Source organism: Suncus etruscus, chromosome 7 (assembly GCF_024139225.1).
Source record: "Suncus etruscus isolate mSunEtr1 chromosome 7, mSunEtr1.pri.cur, whole genome shotgun sequence".
Lineage (NCBI taxonomy): Eukaryota > Metazoa > Chordata > Mammalia > Eulipotyphla > Soricidae > Suncus > Suncus etruscus.
The window spans coordinates 106,813,709-106,834,183 of NC_064854.1; the positions used below are offsets into that span (position 1 = coordinate 106,813,709).

The window sequence follows — 20,475 nt, forward strand, 5'->3', positions numbered from 1 at the left end:
CTCGGCAGACATTTTGGGGCCTCCCCCAGCTTGCTTCAACCTGAGAACTTTGATCTTCTCCGGCATTAATCCCTTGAAGGCATGCCTCACTTTGCCGCTGCGCACTCCACCTAGCCAATGAGTACCACCACAACATGTAGAAAAACCCACAGCATAAGTGTGACAATGGGGAAACTATGCAGACCAACTTCAGCCATAGAGAATGAAGATGGAAACTCTGATGACCCAACAATGGCCAACTACCTAAGCAGTCTTTCAGAAATGGAGTTTAGAGAAGAAATATGGAGGTTGCTCACAGAAATCAAAGAAAGTATAAATCAGAACACTAATAAAAATTAAGAGAATATGAAGATAGAAATCAGAAAACTCCAAACTGAAATATCAGGTCAAATAACAAGTCTGAGAAACTCAGTAGATGAATTAAAGAACATAATGGATGAGCTTTCCAACAGGTTAAAAGCAGCTGAGGATTGAATTAGTGCTCTAGAAGACGAGATGCATAACAACTTTACACAGCAGAAGAGATTGGAAAAAAGCCTTAAATCAAAGGATCAGACAATCGAAAAGTTACTCAAAGAATATGAGCAGATGAAAATAGAAGTCTTTAATAAGCTCAACAGAAACAACTTTAGAATCATTGGAGTCCCAGAGACCCAAGAAGAAAATCTCCAGGAAGAATCAATGGTCAAGAACATCATCACAGAGAAACTACCAGAGCTAAAGAAAACATGTGACCAAATCCTGCATACCCGAAGAGTACCAGCTAAAAAAGACCCCAGGAGAAACACCCCAAGACACATCCTAGTCACCATGATGAAACTCACAGATAGAGATAGAATACTGCAAGCAGCAAGATCGAAAAGGGAAATCACATTCCAGGGAGCATCCTTGCAATTTACAGCAGACCTGTCACCAGAAACACTCAAGGCCAGAAGGCAGTGGTGGGATATAGTGGCAAAACTAAATGAAATAAATGCTTCGGCAAGAGTACTGCACCCAGCAAAACTCACTTTCAGGTTTGAAGGATGTATACATGGCTTCACAGATAAACAACAGCTCAAAAACTTTGCAGACTCAAAACCAGCATTAAAAGAAAAACTGATTTTCAGCTGGCACGGGCTGGCTCCTGGCAGACCTCCGTATGTGCCTGGGGCCTCTTGGCCCAGCCTAGGGTAGGGGGGCCCGGACCTGGGTCACCCGACCCCCCTCTCCCCCTTTCCTCCGGATCTCCAGGTGGGTTCTTGGGAGGACCTGATGGGGCACCCTGGGTTTTCCCCACTCCCAGGCCGGCTCCAGAGATTGGCTTAGGAGGTGGAGTTTGATCTGGGGGGTGGCAGATAGCTGCTCAGTTATACTCAGGCTGTCACTGGCAATTTCATACCTGTCTACATGTTGCAAACATATACTCCTCCCACCATCAGTACCCCAGATTTACCCTTCTTAACTTCAGTAACACACAGTTCTAATCTCAGACCAAAGACATACAGTGGATCTGGACATACAATCCCAGAACTATTTAGAAGGACATAAGTTGAACACATATTGAACACATATACCTTTTGAATATTTTATGTGTATATTCTTTAACAGCTGTAACTCTCTATATATTCTTCTACCATGATGTTCCTATCCACTTTTCATCTTTTCTTTTCTTTGTAAGCTGTTCAGTAAGGATTGTTGGTGGAACTGTCCCTCAGTTTAATGCCTATGATTGAACTATGTCATGGAAATTGCTTGTCTTGTTCCTATTGCTTCCAGATGCACCAATAACGCTTCATGGCATTGATCCTTGTTTGCATAGACACATTAAAATGGGAAAACACCATACATACAGATAAGTTCTTATCTAATAAATCTCAGTACAATGTACCTTACACCCTGAACATTGATATAATGACCTGGCACAAGCCTCAGAAGAATGGGCATCCTCCATTCACGCCAGAACCAGGCAAGCTATCTACGAAACATCCAAGGTCTTTTATAGCAACAGCTGGAAGCAGTCCTTTACCAGGAAAGACACTACCAAGGGTCTGACATCGACCTTTTTAAAAGAGACTTCCGTTTACACTGAGAAGACTTGACAACAACATTGACCTGCTCTACAGGACATGGTTCTCTCTAGTTCCCCTTAAGTGTGAGGTAAAACGAGAGGATGCTCTGCACCATCCTGACTGCAATATGGGATATGCAGACTCCAGAATCTTTAATACAGAATCATGATACCAACAACAGAGACTATGTGAGGAATGGAGGTGTATTGCCACTACAGACGATGACTTGGATTGTACAAACTAGTTTGCCTGGAGCCTAGAGACAGTCCTGTGCCAGGAAACTTCATGGGTAGGGTTTACTTGTATTTAGTCCATAATTTTTCTTTCCATGTCCCTTATATTTTGGTGGGCCTATGCAAACAAATGCCACTCTAACACCATTTTTTACTATGTTCCATTGACTCCAATCCTTAAGAAAAACAACCCACTAAAACTTTTGAGGTTAACTTAAACTAGTAAGCATGTACATGGAACTAGATAAATGTACTTTGCCCTCAATGTTTAAGGAGTTACATAAGTCTAATGTCTTTAGATTATATTGTGTGCTGCTAATAAATAGTATGTACTACAACTGGGGATTTGATGGACAAAGTAATTGTATTGACAAATCTGAAGAAGGATATCAATAATAACACAATAATTGTGGGAGACCGCAACACAGGCTTGTCAACACTTGATAGGTCAACCAAATGGAAACCCCCCAAAAATATACTAGACCTGAAAAGAGAAATGGAAGAAAGAGGCCTAGTAGATATATATAGGGCACTCCATCCTCAGAAACCTAGATACACATTCTTTTCCAATGTACATGGGTCATTCTCCAGGATAGACCATGTGCTGGCACATAAAACATACCTCCATAAAATCAAAAAGATAGAAATTTTGCAGGCTACCTTTGCTGACCACAAGGCTCTGAAGTTAGATGTGAACTGCAAAGGGACACAGAAGAAAAAATTTAACACCTGAAAGTTAAACAGCCTCATACTGAATAACCAGTGGGTCCGAGATGAAATCAAGGAGGAAATCAAAAGGTTCTTGGAAACAAATGACAATAAAGACATAAACTATCAGAACTTATGGGACACAGCAAAAGCAGTACTGAGAGGAAAATTTATAGCTTTGCAAGCACACATCAGGAAGAAAGAAGGAGCTTACCTGAGTAGCTTAATGACACAGCTAATAGAACTAGTAAGTGCTCAACGAAAGGACCCAAAAATAGGGAGACAGAAGGAAATAACAAAGCTGAGAGCAGAAATCAACGAAGTGGAAACCCAAAAAACAATCCGAAAGATCAACGAAAGCATAAGTTGGTTCTTTGAAAAAATAAACAAGATTGATAAACCATTGGCAAAACTCACAAAGCAAAAGAGAGAGAAACTTGATATCGCATATTAGAAATGAAAAGGGGGAGATCACTACAGATACTGCAGGGATTCAAAGGGTATTCAGAGAATACTTTGAGGAACTCTATGCCACTAAATATGAGAACGTGGACGAAATGGATACATTTTTGAACTCATATAACCTTCCATGGTTGAATAAAGAAGATGTAGCATATCTAATCACCCCCATCACTATTGAGGAAATTAAAACTGTAATCAAAAATTTGCCCAAAAACAAAAGCCCAGGCCCTGATGGATTCACGAATGAATTCTTTCAAACCTTTCAAGAGGAACTACTACCAATTCTGGCCAGGCTCTTTTATGAAATAGAAAAAACAGGAACACTTCCAAATAGCTTTTATGAAGCCAACATCACCTTAACACCAAAACCTGATAGAGATGCTACAAAAAAGAAAATTACAGACCAATATCCCTGATGAACACAGATGCAAAGATCCTCAACAAAATCCTGGCGAACAGGATCCAGTGCCTTGTCAAGAAGATCATTCACTTTGATCAAGTAGGTTTCATCCCAGGGATGCAAGGCTGGTTTAACATCAGTTAATCTATCAACATAATACACAACATAAACAACAAGGAAAATAAAAATCACATGGTCATATCAATAGACGCATAAAAAGCATTTGATAAGGTGCAACACCCATTCTTGATCAAAAAAAAAAAAACTCTCAGCAAGATAGGAATAAAAGGAACCTTTCTCAATATAGTTAAAGCCATCTACCAGAAGCCAGTGGCAAATATTATTCTCAATGGAGATAAACTAAAATCCTTCCCTCTAAATTCTGGTACAAGACAAGGCTGTCCTCTCTCACCACTCCTATTCAACATAATACTGGAAGTACTTGTTATAGTGATTAGGCAAGAAAAAGATATCAAGGGAATCCAGACAGAAAAGGAAGAAGTCAAGCTCTCACTGTTTGCAGATGACATCATACTCTACTTAGAAAACCCTAAAGACTCTACCAAAAAGCTTCTAGAAATAATAGATTCATATAGCAAAGTGGCAGGCTACAAAATTAACACACAAAAATCAATGGCCTTTTTATACACTAATAATGATAGGGAAGAAATGGACATTAAGAGAACAATCCCATTCACATTAGTGCCACACAAACTCAAATATCTTGGAGTCAACCTGACTAAAGATGTGAAGGATCTATACAAAGAAAACTACAAAACACTGCTCCAAGAAATAAGAGAGGACACGCGGAAATGGAAACACATACCTTGCTCATGGATTGGCAGGATCAACATCATTAAAATGGCAATACTTCCAAAAGCATTGTACAGATTTAATGCGATTCCTCTGAAGATACCCATGACGTTCTTCAAAGAAGTGGATCAAATACTTCTGAAATTCATCTGGAACAATAAACAACCTCGAATAGCTAAAGCACTCCTTGGGAAAAGGAATATGGGAGGCATTACTTTCCCCAATTTTAAGCTGTATTACAAAGCAATAGTTATAAAAACAGCATGGTATTGGAATAAAGACAGACCCTCAGATCAGTGGAATAGGCTTGAGTACTCAGAGAAGGTTCCTCAGACATATAACCACCTAGGTTTTGATAAAGGAGCAAGAAATCCTAAATGGAGCGAAGAAAGCCTATTCAACAAGTGGTGTTGGCACAACTGGTTAGCCACTTGCAAAAAAGCGAACTCAGACCCCCAGCTAACACCATGTACAAAGGTAAAATCCAAATGGATTAAAGACCTTGATATCAGATCTAAAACTATAAGGTATATAGAACAACATGTAGGTGAAAAACTCCAGGACATTCAGACTAAAGGCATCTTTAAGGAGGAGACAGCACTTTCCAAACAAGTGGAGAAGAGATAAACAGATGGGACTATATTAAGCTGAGAAGCTTCTGCATCTCAAAGGAAATAGTGCCCAGAATACAAAGGCCACCCACTGAGTGGGAGAAATTATTCACCCAATACTCATCAGATAAAGGACTAATATCCAAAATTTACCAGGTACTGACAGAACTATACAAGAAAAATACAACTAACCCCATCAAAAAATGGGGAGAAGAAATGAACAGACACTTTGAAAAAGAAGAAAAGCAAATGGCCAAAAGGCACATGAAGAAATGCTCAACATCACTAATCGTCAGGGAGATGCAAATCAAAACTACTATGAGGTACCACCTCACGCCACTGAGATTGGCACACATCACAAAGAAGGAAAACCAGCAGTGCTGGCGGGGATGTGGAGAGAAAGGAACTCTTTTTCACTGCTGGTGGGAATGCTGTCTAGTCCAACCTTTATGGAAAGCGATATGGAGATTCCTTCAAAAACTGGAAATTGAGCTTCCATACGATCCAGCTATACCACTCCTAGGAATATACCTGAGGAACACAAAAATACAATACAAAAATCCCTTCCTTACTCCTATATTTATTGCAGCGCTATTTACAATAGGCAGACTCTGGAAACAACCAAGATGCCCTTCAACAGATGATTGGCTAAAGAAACTGTGGTACATATACACAATGGAATACTATGCAGCCGTCAGGAGAGATGAAGTCATGAAATTTTCCTATACATGGATGTACATGGAATCTATTATGCTAAGTGAAGTAAGTCAGAGGGAGAGAGAAAGACGCAGAATGGTTTCACTCATCTATGGACTTTAAGAAAAATGAAAGACATTTTTAACAGTATCTCAGAGACAAGAGATATGAAGGCTGGTAGGTACAGCTCATGACATGAAGCTCATCACATAGAGTGATGAGTGCAGTTGGAGAGATGACTACACTGAAAACTATCATAACAATGTGAATGAATGAGGGAAGTAGAAAGCCTGTCTCGAGTACAGGTGTAGGGGGGTGGGGAAGAGGGAGATCTGGGAAATTGGTGGTGGATTTGTTGCACTGGTGAAGGGGGGGTGTTCTTCACATGACTGTAATCATACAACTATAATCATGTTTGTAATCATGGTGTTTAAATAAAGATAATTATATAAAAAAGAAAAGAAAAAAATAATATGTAATATAAAAAATGTAATGACATTGTCCTTTATTATAATGTGAATATAAGCACATAGAAAAATTTATATAGCACATATTGTTTATGATACTTGTACTCAAAAGTATTTATATAAAATGAAAATATATATAAAAAATTCAACAACAAAGTACTATATAAATTCTTATTTTAAAATTTATTTTCAAGTCATTTTTAATAGAACAGTAACTTACTATCATAATTAACAACTTTATTCAGAAACTTAAAATTTATTGTAATTTAAAAAATTAACAGGACTGAACATTGACATAATGACCTGGCACAGGCCTCAGAAGAATGGGCATTCTCCATTCACCCCTGAACCAGGGAAGCCATCTATGAAACACCCAAAGTTGTCTATAACATCATCTGGAAGTAATCCTCTACCAGGGAAGACCCTTCTGTTGCTCTGACATGAATCTACTCAAAAGAGTCTTCCCTTAACACTGAGAAGACTTAACTACAACCACGACCTGCTTACTGGACAGGGCTTTCTGCATTGCCCTTTGTGAGTTGAAATTAGAGGATGCTCCGCACCATCTTGATTTCAATGTAGGATATGCAGATTCCAGGATCTTTAATACAGAAACCTGATGCCAACAACAGAGACTATGTGAAAAATAAAACTGTATTGACACTACAGACAGTGACCTAGATTGGACAAACTAGTTTGTCTGGAGCCTAGAGTTGGTCTTATGCCAGAAAACTTCAGGGGTAGGGTCTCCTTGTATTTCGGCCAAGGCTTTTCCTTTCCATGTCCCCCATATTTTGGTGGGCCTATGCAAATGATAATTGCCATTTTAACACTGTTTTTACTGTGCTCCTTTGACTCTAAACTTAAAAAAAAAAACCTCTTAAACTTTTGAGGTTAACTTAAACTAATATGCATGTGCATGGAAATGTAATAAACTACTATGCCTTCAAGTTTAAGGAGTTACATAAATTTTATGGCTTTAGATTGCTTGGTGTACCGCTAAGAAAAGTTATAATGTACTACAATCTGGGGTCTTGAGGGACAAAGTAATTGTACATAGGTTCTGTTTTATTTTTCTTAATGTTCTTTGACTTTAAGTTCAAAATTAAGGTGTCAGCAGGGGGATTTCTTCTGAGAACTCTGTTTTTGGGTGATTGTCCTTCCACCATAACTTTACCTTGTCCTCTTTCTTTGCATCATTGTTCATATAATTAAAAAGAAAAAGAAATTAACAGGACCAGAAAATGGCACAGAAGTTTAATCAGGGTTCAATTTCCAGTGGCACGGATCTCTGGATCATCACCAGGTACAATCCTGGAGGTCCTAAGCACTGCCAAATGTGGGTCTGAAGGCTCCTAATCATGGTCAGGTGACCAGGCTAATACTAATAACTTCAGGGCTGGAACAGCAGCTCATCCTCAAACACTTGCATTGAACCATGGATCTTCATGTCTGGGAATTGCTAGTGGGAGCCCTAGTCCTCTTTAGTATCACCATTAATATAACAATTAAGTAAATAGAAATAAATATCATTGTAGTTGTGACTTTTTTTTTATTTTCGTCAATGTAAACTGTTTGAGATCTAGTAGTTCCTTTCTACTTTTCACAACAGTTCTGTTTCTAACTGGCTAGTTAAAACAGAAAACCATTGAATATGGATCTCCCAATGTTATACAATGTCAGTTCTTGAATAGTATCACTGAATTCATCTTCCAAATGCTTATCTGAAGTTTGGTGAAGAGAGAAAGCTTTCTCTGACTTTCTGAGTTTTATATTGAAGAAAATTTTAAATCACATTCTCATTTTCCCCCCCAAAAAATGTCAATTTAGAAATTATATTTGTGGCCAGAGAATAATATAGCAGAGCAGGTAAGGCATTTGTTTTGCATGCATCTGACCCAGATTCAATCCCTGGCACTCCATATAGTCCCTAAGCACCCAAACAAAGCAAAATAAATTAAAAACTAAATAAAAATTATACTTTTCATAGATTCTATGACATGAACTGTGATTACAATTTCAAGAATTCAAGCATAGTAAAGCAATTACTAAATAAATACCGACTGAGAACTAAGTTTAATATTCTATGATAGAGGAAATCTTATTCTATAAATTTCCTTCCTATACATAATAATTATTTATTAATTAAATATTACATTATAATGAAAATATCTTTGAGGGGTTGTAGTCAGCTATGCTCAGGACTAACTCCAGGCTCTGCACTTGTGCGTTTTCCAAGGGGACCATATGCAGTGTTAAGGAATGAACCAAAATTGGCCACATACAAAGCAAATGCTCTACTACCTGTCTGGCCTCAAGAAATGATTAACTTCTAGATATATTTATTGATTTGTGTTTTTATAAAGCCATTCATAAATTTATATTAAAAGATAAAACATTTGTGAATATATTGGGTTTTTTTTCACATGGAATGTTTTTTGCTACATATTATAGTTTATTGACTCAGATCACTACAGCACTAAAAATTTAAAGTACTGCTATAACTAGAGAAAATAACAGTAATAAAAATAGTAGTAGAAGTGTAGCTCTATGCCACAATTCTGCATATATTCTCTCATTTTATTTATACTTAATCCCATGAGGTGCTACTGATATTTTTAATTTGGTAAATAAAGATAACCCTCTTGATTATGGTTATAAAATTCCTAAGTGAAGAAATTGCATTCAGATCTGGATTAGTTTCCAAAATTGTACTTTTTCATTTGCCTCACTTTTTCAACTTAGGTTATTAACTCAGGCAATTATAGTAACTCAAACAACTCAATGATGAGAAAGCCACTGACAGAAGCCTTTAGTATCTCCCTTCTCCTCCACTTTCTTCATATTGTTCAAAGAGAAGTTTTGTTCTTTTCTTTGAAAATTAGTATGTAGGAACATTGGTCCTTTATTTCATCAGGTCATAATTAGCTGCATGCATTAGATAAGGCTACATACCTCTCTTTGTATTAGTCCCCACTGCCTCTCATGCCATTTTCTATTTTCTTGGTTCCTGGTGTCATTTGTTTTGCACTAGTGCATGCAGAAAAGCAAATCAAACTTGGCAGCAAAGATTTAAGTGGTTGATATTTCTGAAATATTAAATTTTTATACAACACATTTGCATCTTAATATTATTTGTTTCTTTGATTGTATTTTAAAGTAGTTTGAAAGACCTAAGAATAAATTAAAAATGCTTGTGGAATAGTGAAGCACATCTATAAACTTAAAATCTTCACTTCAAAATGATGCCATAAATATCTTCCTGCCACCTTATATTGCAACTGGTATTTGGAAATATGTACATTATATTCAATACAAAGATGAAAGAGAAACAGTGGAACCATAGTGATAGCTCAATGGGTTGGGGTATAAGTAGAGCTTATAGCAAGTTCTAGAACCATTCCTGGCACCCCGTGCCCTGAACACAGCTGAAAATGACTTCAGACTGCAATGACACTAACATCTCCTAACACCAATGGTATGTCCCCAAAACCAAAACAAAACAAAATAGAAATAGAGAAAAACAGGATTGTATACATATGTGGGCACATGCACACAAAACCACTTTTGTGTATGGATTAGATTGGACTATGGACTTAACTATAATACTGATTTTAAAAAAGTACAAATATTGGGGCAGGAGAGATATCATGGAGGTAAGGCATTTGCTTTGCATGCAGAAGGAAAGTTGTTCAAATTCTGGCATCCCATGTGGTCCCCAAATTCTGCAAAGAGCAATTTCTGAGCATAGAGCCAGGAATAATCCCTGAGCGCTGCTGGGTGTAACCAAAAACCAAAAAAAAAAAAATAAAATAAATAAAAGTACAAATATTGAGTTTTGTCATCAATATAATAAGGCAACTGGTGTATCATATTTTTAAGTTCTATTTTTTACATTAAGATGCTATTCTAAAATTAAGACATTTGTTTTTTTCTTTTCACATCTTAAGAAGAAATGGTAGCAGTTTTTTTTTCTCTCATTAGAATTTTAGATGATGAGCAAAATACTAAGCCTTCTTCCAAGGAAGGTCATATTAAAATGAAGTATAATGAATTCAAAAGCTCAGAGTTAAGTCTACAGGGTTTAAATAAGCACCATTAGAATTTGAAAGAATGGAAGAATAAGTATGGCTGTCATTCTTCATAATATAACATGCAAGATTAAAGTTTTAATTTAAATTCTTAAATATATAACTTTAAAAATTCCTGGAGCAATTTTAATACACATGAACACTTCCAATGAAGATCAATATTTTGTTTTTCTTAACAACCTTTGTAAAATATTTTATTATTCTTATAAACTACTAATAATTGCCTTAACTGCATTAACTTTGTTCAAATTCATATTGATTGCATATACCTGGATCATTTAAATTTCATAACATTGGTTTTCTTATACCTAAGAGGAAATCGCTCAGTGTGTATAATTTTTCTATATTTTCTGTGGGTTTTGTCATTTTGAATAAAAATCTACTTGTCCCTAAACAAAGAAAAAATTATTCCTTTAACATTTTTTCTCCATTAAGGATATTGAATGAACCCTGAGACTGGGCATTTGATAACAAAAATCAACATAAACTCATTCTCAATAAAGATAATATCATAATTAACTAAGAAAGGTATTTAGTTCTAGTTTTGAAAATTTTTACTAAAAAACATCTTAGTTATAATAAAGTAAAATTGATTTTTATTGCCAAATATTTATTACCCATTTTTTAGTGAATAGAAAATAAACTAGAATGCAAATAAGTGAGGGAAAGTCAGTGATTTGAGTATCTCTTATCAGGACCTTACCAGACTGCTAATATTCAGGAAAAAAGTGTTCTGTGGCAGTCATCACAATCTCTGTTCTGCTAAAATAATGTAACAAAACAAGCAGTGATGAACTTACTGTGAGGCAGGATAAAGTAGCATGAGGTTAACCTCATGAATGCTAACTACCAACTCCAGAGACAGGTCTTACTTTACAAGTGCCAACTGTATCTAATTAAAATATAATTTTATTCACTGGTGATGGGTGGTGTTCTTTACATGACTGAAACCCAAACACAATCATGTATGTAATCAAGGTGTTTAAATAAATTAAAAAAATTAAAAATATATATATATAATTTTATTGAGAGGGATTCACATCACATCATAAAAATACAAGTGTATAATTCAATCAGCTGTAAAAAGGAGAGAACCACTAAACACAGATACTATGGAGTCAGGCAAGGCAACAAATCTCAGTGGTGGTCTAGAAAGTTTGATTTCAACTTGCAAGTTGCCAGGAGAGAGATCTCTTCTCCCTCGTGAGAATTTCCTAGGATGCTCACTGGAGAAGACAAGAACCATGGCAAAACCAGAAATAATTTCAAATTTAATTTGCTTTAATACCTATGTGCTACATTTCAGAAATGTGTTATTAGAATAGTCTATTCATTTAGATGTAGGCAAGACCTTCTATCTCTCTTGTGGCCAGGTTTTTATCTGTCCTTGTGTTTCATATATATGCTTGATAACCTAAGTCACTTTTTTCATTGTCCCTACCTTTACATCAGTAGGGTGTCACTTTATCTGCTGGCGTCTACCTTTTTATTATCTGGGCTTATTAGAATATTAATGCAATCTCAGGACCATATATATTGGTCATAACAATTTGATTTCAGATTGACCTGACTTCAAAGCATAGATTTACATGTAACCTCCTTATATATAATAAATTTTTTGAAAGATGATGGTTTGGGTCCACAACTGTCAGTGCTAAGGTACTTCTCTCAGCTTGTTCAGGTATGCCTCCTAGAGGTGCTTAGAGGTCCATGTGGTGTCAATATTTTAACTAGAGTTAGCAGCATGCATGGCAACACCTTAATTCCATACTATCTCTCTGATTAAAAGAGGTATATTTTGTGAAAATATTTCCTCTTCATTTTCCACAATAAATTGAAAGTGCCACAAGAAAAACATTCCTTGTTAATTACTCTGTTTTATCACACTTTCTTAATCCTGAGTGAGTGCTCAAAAACAATAAATAACAAAGGAACTGGTTCAAGTAGTGAACTAGAAGAGGAAGAGATCAAATTCTACTCCATTCAAAATAGTATCCAAAAAATCAGGTTCTTAGGAGTCAACATAACAGAACACATGCAGTATCTATACCCTATAAACTATAGAATGAAAAAATTCCATATGATGTGCATGATACCCCTTCAGTAGTGATATTGCAAATCACAGTGTGAGTTAGAGAAAGAGACAGAGAAAAGAAAAATAAAGGTTTTTCTTAGAGGAAGGCAGGGGAGAGGGCAAGTGGGAAGGGGGAGATAAATTGGGGATGTTAGTCGATAGCAATGTTCATTGACGAAGGGTATTGTGCATATATGACTGGATTGGAATGATGAGCATCTCTGTTACTGTGAACAAAAAGGTACAGTATCAAAACAACCTAGTAAACCATGGTGCTTAAATAAAGTAATTTATTTTTTGGGTGGTCACACCCAGCGGCGCTCAGTGGTTCCTCCTGGCTCTACACTCAGAAATCACTCCTGGCAGGCTCAGGGGACCATATGGATGCCGGGATTTGAGCCACTGTCCTTCTGTATGCAAGGCAAATGCCTTGCCTCCATGCTATCTCTCCAGCCCAAATAAAGTAATTTTTTAAAATAAAGAAGGTTATGCCAGAAATAAAAATGTGCCTGTCAAGGAGCTAGTCTTTAGGGTAGGAGGGAACCTGGGGACATTGATAGAGGGAAGTTGATTCTGGTGGTGGGATTGTAGTTGGAAAATTGTATGCCTAAAACTCAATTATTAAAACTACTTTAATCCCAGTGCCTTAGTACTAAAAACTGAATGTAAAAATAATAAATAATCTAAATTATTAATAATCAAAACTAGAAGCAAATAATCATATAAACTTACTATATTTTTATATTTTACAAGTTTTTACTTGTAAAAAAGTTTTTACTAAAGATGACTATAAAAATACACGTTAACTTCACTGATATTTCTGCATATACTAAAATGACTAGCACTTAAAATAATTTCTTTTCTTTTAGAGGTCTTTATATAGAAACTGAAATAGAAACGTGTTTTACGGCGTCGCTTATTAGAAAGGTTTACAAATAGAACCTAGTGGAGCACAGTCTGTTCTGATTGGATCTCATTAAGTTAAATCCTAATAAAATAATTTGCAACAGATGTCTTCCTTGAATTAGGCAATCACTGTGTAGTAATAGTTTTGATGTTGCTGCCCATAAAACTAAATGTCCAATTTAATCTTAGTGAATAAATTTCAGCAACTGAAGAAGTTTGCTTGGCATCTTGAGCACGGTTAGTTTATAATCATTACACATACACCAATGCCTTTAGGGTCAGAAACTCTGCTCATTCTACAAAGGTTCTTGAACTCTTTCTGGATAAAACACTCTTACGTCTTCTTTCATATATTCAACTTCATTCATTTTATGGTAATTTGCTCAGGGGCTTAGAATCTCAGTAAAAATATACCTGCCTTATACCTAGTTACTTTTAAGAAGATGTTTGAAATCAACTGATTAGCTATATACTACATTACAATCATCATCCTAAATTCTCTTTTAGTAATTAAAAGTAAGTAAAAGTATTACATGAAAAGTAAATATAACTTTAAAGTTATTTTATAAATAAATTTTGTTTTGTGGTCAACATCATTTTCCTTTTCAAGTCATTGATTTTTGGCTTATTAAATTTTGCACTGATAATACTGCTTCTTTTGAGAACTCTGTTTCTATTTTTTTATTTAATGCATTTTATGGAATAAAAGTAGTGATTTGTTGTGTATGTAAATATTTTAGGGGATTACTATGTTACTCACCCTAACCTGATTGGTGATTGTGCCCTACCCTAGGGTGTGACCTGGCATTCTGCCCCCACCCTAGGGTAGTACCTGATTCTGCTTCCACCATTGGTTGGTATCTGATCCCACCATTGGGTGGTACCTGATTCTGGGGGATAAAAACAAGGGTCTGTGGAAGGCCGGGGCTTTTTTGTACCATCTGGACTATATAATTTAGCTTTTACACCTTCTGAATAGTACATTTCCCATTCAGTTCGCTGTTTAGACGACAGGCATATTTCAGCAATTCTTTTAAAATCATACAAAGTCCAAGATGAGTTATGACTCCAAAGTCTTAATAACTCCACACTGTATGGCAATTTTGGCCCATACTCTTTACATGCTTTTTTAAACCGATCTAATTCTTCCATCTGATAGGGTACATAGTTAGAAACATTTACCCCGTGTAAAGGGGTTGAGGCCGGATTAGCAAAATTACTCTGAATAGAGCTCTGAGACCGAGCGTGTGGTTCATCGTCTGAATCTGCACTGCTGTGCGATTCAATTTTGTGATTAGAATGAGGCCTCCCTTGTGGAGTTAGCACTGGAGGTTGATCATTGTCTGAGTCACTACTGTCAAGCGATTCACTAGAATCAGGCTTAACATTCCGAGTTGTTTTTCTTCCAGCAAAAATTTCTATATTGTTGATGGTAGGGCTGGATTCGTCAGCCCGCATTTTGGTCTGAGTTTTCGTCAGACAGATTTCCTTATTATCCGTACTGGTTTTAGTCTCACCATTTCTACACTTTCTATTTCCTAAATACCAGCCAATAACTATGCTCACAGTAATAACATGAGCCAACACAGAAATTCCACAAACTATGATGGCTGGAGACAATGCAATTTTCATTTGAAATATAGACCACAACCATCCAACTGCAGTGATTGTCCTTAGATCAAAACCAATTAGTTTTAAACAAAATGGAATAATCCACTTGTATACTAGAGAACCAATGCGTAAGAAAAAGGGTGGAAGAATCCACATGACTAACCACAGAAACCTTTAATGGTCAGCAGAGGAAATTTCCAATGAAGTATTTCACTTACAGTTAGTGAGAGTCCAGGTTCAGCCTGTTCGGGCGTCATTATGTTGCAAGTCAGTCCCTGAAGAGGTTGACTGATAGAGGGATGGAGGATGAGGCCTTTCTCTTCCAGCTCGGAGCACGCATCTGCCACCCTGTCTAGCCAACGGTTCTGAGGTGAAACAGCTCACAGACAGTCAGGCTTGTGGAAATATTAGCTTTATTCGGTGGACAAAACTGAAGTCTCAAGACTCAGCCTCCGTTCTAGCAAAAAAGCCTCTGCCTTCCACAGACCCTTGTTTTTATCCCCCAGAATCAGGTACCACCCAATGGTGGGATCAGATACCAACCAATGGTGGAAGCAGAATCAGGTACTACCCTAGGGTGGGGGCAGAATGCCAGGTCACACCCTAGGGTAGGGCACAATCACCAATCAGGTTAGGGTAAGTAACATAATAATCCCCTAAAATATTTACATACACAACAGTGATTTTCAAATAAATTTTGAGTTCTCCTTTTGAAATAAATTAGCTACCTAATATTATGCTATTTTACATAAATACATACACAGAAACCCGAGGGAATTTTGATTAATTTGTGATATGATGAGATAAGCAGAGTAAATAAATTTTCCCACATATCTCAAAAAGAAAAAATTGTCCACACTTTCTCTTTTAAATATGTAATTAAATAATTTATGTTTTGGTTTGGGGGCTACACCTGACTGTGCTCAGGTCTTAAGTACGTTTGGCTCATTGCTCAAGGATCACTTCTGACAAAAGTAGGTTATGATATGGAGTGCCAAGGATCAAACAGGTAGGCTGTGTTCAAGGCAAGCACCCTACCTGCTGTACTATAGCTCTATCCCTTATTCAACATTTCTTCAATAAGATATCACTACAACTTTGTATTTTTAATACAGATTTGACACTAAAACTATTTTTGTCTTTATTAATTTAATTTTGATACTTTGATTAGTCTCAATAACTATTAGGATGCTATATAAACACTCTAGCATGGAGGAACCACAGTAATAGTACCATAACTGAGGACTTTACCTTCTTACTAATCAGAAACATGAGATGGTGCATTTTTTCTCCATCCCAGAGATGGTGCATTTTAGAGCTGTCACTGTACATCAAAACCCACAAATGTTTATCTATTGCAACCTTTTTTTCTAAACTACAATAAAAATAAAATATTTTAAATTCTTGCAATTTTTTATATATGGGTTATATCAACTTCACATGTATATTAAGTATGTATATATATAAATTATCATATTCTTATTTTATAAGTTGATTGTCATGATAATTTAATTTGTTAAGTAGCTGTTTTATTGTAATGAGAGTTTAATGTGAAAATATGCTTTTTTTTATTCCTACAGAATTTTTCTCTCAGATTTTAGTTAAGACAACCATATGATGAGTAGTAATTTAATAGTATGGTTAAGCGATACAATCCAAATATAGTTGTTTCAGATTTAAGATTTTTCTGAGAAATAACATGTTTAAGTATTTAAAGTAGAAGAGACATTTGCTTTGTTCTTCTTCACTTATATTTCCCACTTTGTATTATAATAAATTCTATCTGGGAATTTAAGCCCAATTTATCTTTTGAATCTCCTGTAAAAAGTGGCTTTTTCTAGTAACTCTTATTATAAGGCATTTTTTCCCCCGTGAAACACTTGAATTTGTTTTGGTTTATATTGTATTATTTTCTTATTCTTTTTTCTGGTGGCTTCATATTTAAGCCCTTTATTGTATTTTATTTTTATTGATCTTCCTCTTCCTTATTATTTTTACCCTCCATTAAAAGTGGTGCATATAGGGTTGGTAAAAGGAATTAGTTATTGAAAACAAAGTCATTGATTCAGCCCTAGAAGACAAATAGAACAGAAACAAAAAGTTTAACTTGATTTTAACTACAGATCATACTTGCATCAGGGGGTAAATTTTACATGGAATTTGAAAGGCACTGTGAATGGAAGTGTGTGGTACCAGATATGAATTGTTACTAGGATGATAATTGAAGGATCATCTCTGATATGTTAAGATTTTTGTCTTTCTGGGGTCTTTTGTTGGTTGGTTGGTTTTGTTGATTGGTTCTTGTTTATTGTTTTTCAGTGCAAAGAATTATCTGGAATCCTTCATATTAGTATATTATACTAATACTATATATTAATATATTAGTATAATAGTCAGTATATTGCTTTGACCTTCTTTCCCAACCTTTATCATTAAAACTAGTAATTTAGGTTGAACATCAAATTTGGAAAAATGATCTTATTATGCCTCCTTACATTTAGTATGTGGCACAAAACCAATTCACAGGTAAGTAGGATTAAATGCCTTTTAAGTAACCTTCATTTCATATAATTTTCTACTAACATTGAAAAAGCAAAATTCTTTTGATAGAATTTTGGTAGAATTAAAGAGACAGATGGATTCACCACAAAGGAAAGACTGCCTTTGAAAAACAAGGTGTTAGGGGCTGGGCGGTGGCGCTAGAGGTAAGGTGCCTGCCTTGCCTGCGCTAGCCTAGGACGGACCGCAGTACGATCCTCTGGCTTCCCATATGGTCACTCAAGCCAGGAGCGACTTCTGAGTGCATAGCCAGGAGTAACCCCTGAGCGTCACCGGGTTTGGCCCAAAAACAAAAAAACAACAACAACAACAAAAAAAGAAAAGAAAAGAAAAGAAAAGAAAAGAAAAGAAAAACAAGATGTTATCAAGAAGAAATTCCTGAGATTTCTCACTCTGGAGAACAGGATAATATTATGCTAGCTCTCCAGTGCTTCAAATCTACAATGTTATACAAGACAAGATTATAGGACACAAGCAGAGATCAGGGTCCCTCAGGTGTCCACTTTGCCTCATAACCTTGTTAATAAAAATCATTGGTGATCACCATTTTTGACCCTATCCATCATCATAAGAATATTCTCTAGGGGCCAGAACAATAGAACAGTGGTAGGGCATTTGCTTTGCACATAGCTGATCTGGGACAGACCTGGGTTTGATCCCCAGCATCTTATATGGCCCCCGAGCCTGTCAGGAGTGATTTCTAAGTGTGGAACCAGGAGTAATCCCTGTGTGCCACCGGGTATGACCCCCCAAAAACAAAAAAAAGAAAAAAGAAAAAAATTTTAATGGAAAAATCCTTAAAAATAGCTTCACTTAATCCTAAAAATATCTAAGTTAGTCATGGGCATTGAAACAATTGCCAAAGTCCTCTTGCCTTTAACAATCCAACAGATTCAGATCCTACCAACCCATATATAACTAACAGCAAGAAAACTGTACCTCTATAGACCAAGGAGTTCCTCACTTGGCAGAGGCACCTGAGATGGGGTAGAAGATACAGCACTGGTCAAGACCAATAGTGGGATAAGGAAGCAGATTGGGGAAAGACAGGAGGTGAAAGCAGCTAGTAAAGACGGCTCTGAGATAACTTAAAAATTAATAAAGCAATGCAGTAAAGAGTCATGTTACAATATTATTGTATAAAATGTCTATATTCAAACAATAAAATAGAAGAGAAAGATATTTTATACTCATGTATTGAAGAATTGATTGAAGATTTTGAAAATTATCATCCTACTCAAATCAAAATCCAATAGTTTTAGTTAAGGATATAGAATAAATTCTAATAAAATTTATATGGAAATACAACAATTCCAAGAGGACAAAGAAATTCTCAGAAAAAAAATGAATATAAGAACTACCTGGTTCCCCAACTTTAAACTCTGTATATATGTAGTAGTCAAAATGGTAGGGTAATGTTATCAAAGCAGAAACACAGTCTAATGGAATATAATTAAGAGTCCAGAATTAATGCCTCATACCTATGGATAGTTAATTTATGATAAAAGACAAGGGCATAAAATGGGGAAATATTTTTAATAAATGATATTGGAATGAGTAGGGAAACAAAAGAATAAAAATTGATCGCTTAGGCAACATCATACCAGAAAAATGAACTCAAAGTAGCTTAAAAACTTGACTGTTAAACTTCAAATTGTAACACAATGAAGGGAAAATTTCAGTGTTGTATTTGAGAATTCAACTACAATGATAAGGAAATTAAGGCAAAAGTAAATTTGCTTACATCAATTTAAAAGGCTTTTTTCTACTAGATAGACGTTCTTTAAAACAAAAGGACATCCTAATTAACAGAAAATTATTCATATAATATATCTGACTAAGGACTAATATACTATATATGTAAGAAACTTCAAAACTCAATCACAACAATATACAAAAAATATACTAAAAAGAATGAGTGTAAAAATTGAGCAAATACTTTACAAAAGACATTATATACAGCGGGCTTACAGGCATATGTTAAAAAGGTTCATTATTACTCCTTATTGGGGAAAACAAATTCAAATGTCATTAAGATGCATTGGCATTTAATACATATCACGCTGGTAAGAATAGCTTATATCAAAAGGCTATAAATGGCAAGTTTTAGCAAAGGTGTGGAAAGGAAAGAACACACTTGTACACTGTTGCTGGATGTGTAAATTGGTTCAGTTAATATGGAAAACACAACAGACAATTTTCAAAAAAAGTTTTAAGTGGATCATTGTATGATCAAGCAATTCCACTCCAAGGTTTTTTCCAACTAATACAAAAGTAAAAAGATCTATGAATACAGCTTAGATAGTAGACCATACAGCTATACAAAAGAAGGATAGGAATTGAGTTGAATATACTGAAGTCCTTAGAACTGCCTTTTTGTGTGGCTTTGTTGTTTACAATGGAGAAAAACTAAAAGTTCTCCCTCTAAATTCTCGTACAAGACAAGGCTGTCCTCTCTCACCACTCCTATTCAACATAGTACTGGAAGTACTTGTTATATCAATTAGGCAAGAAAAAGATATCAAGGGAATCCAGATAGGAAAGGAAGAAGTCAAGCTCTCACTGTTTGCAGATGACATGATACTCTACTTAGAAAACCCTAAAGACTCTACCAAAAAGCTTCTAGAAATAATAGATTCATATAGCAAAGTGGCAGGCTACAAAATTAACACATAAAAATCAATGGCTTTTTTATACACAATAGTGATAGAGAAGAAATGGACATTAAGAGAACAATCCCATTCACATTAGTGCCACACAAACTCAAATATCTTGGAGTCAACCTGACTAAAG

At 35.7% G+C, this 20,475-nt stretch overlaps 1 long non-coding RNA gene across 1 annotated transcript in view; it reads right to left on the reverse strand.

The window, feature by feature from the left end:
* Window positions 1–5,677: 5,677 nt before the first annotated feature.
* The window catches only part of LOC126013917 (uncharacterized), a 145,130-nt gene continuing 130,332 nt past the window's right edge, over window positions 5,678–20,475 (reverse strand). The window contains exon 3 of the long non-coding RNA XR_007497551.1: window positions 5,678–5,697. This is a non-coding gene — a long non-coding RNA (uncharacterized LOC126013917). The remainder of the gene's footprint in view (window positions 5,698–20,475) is intronic.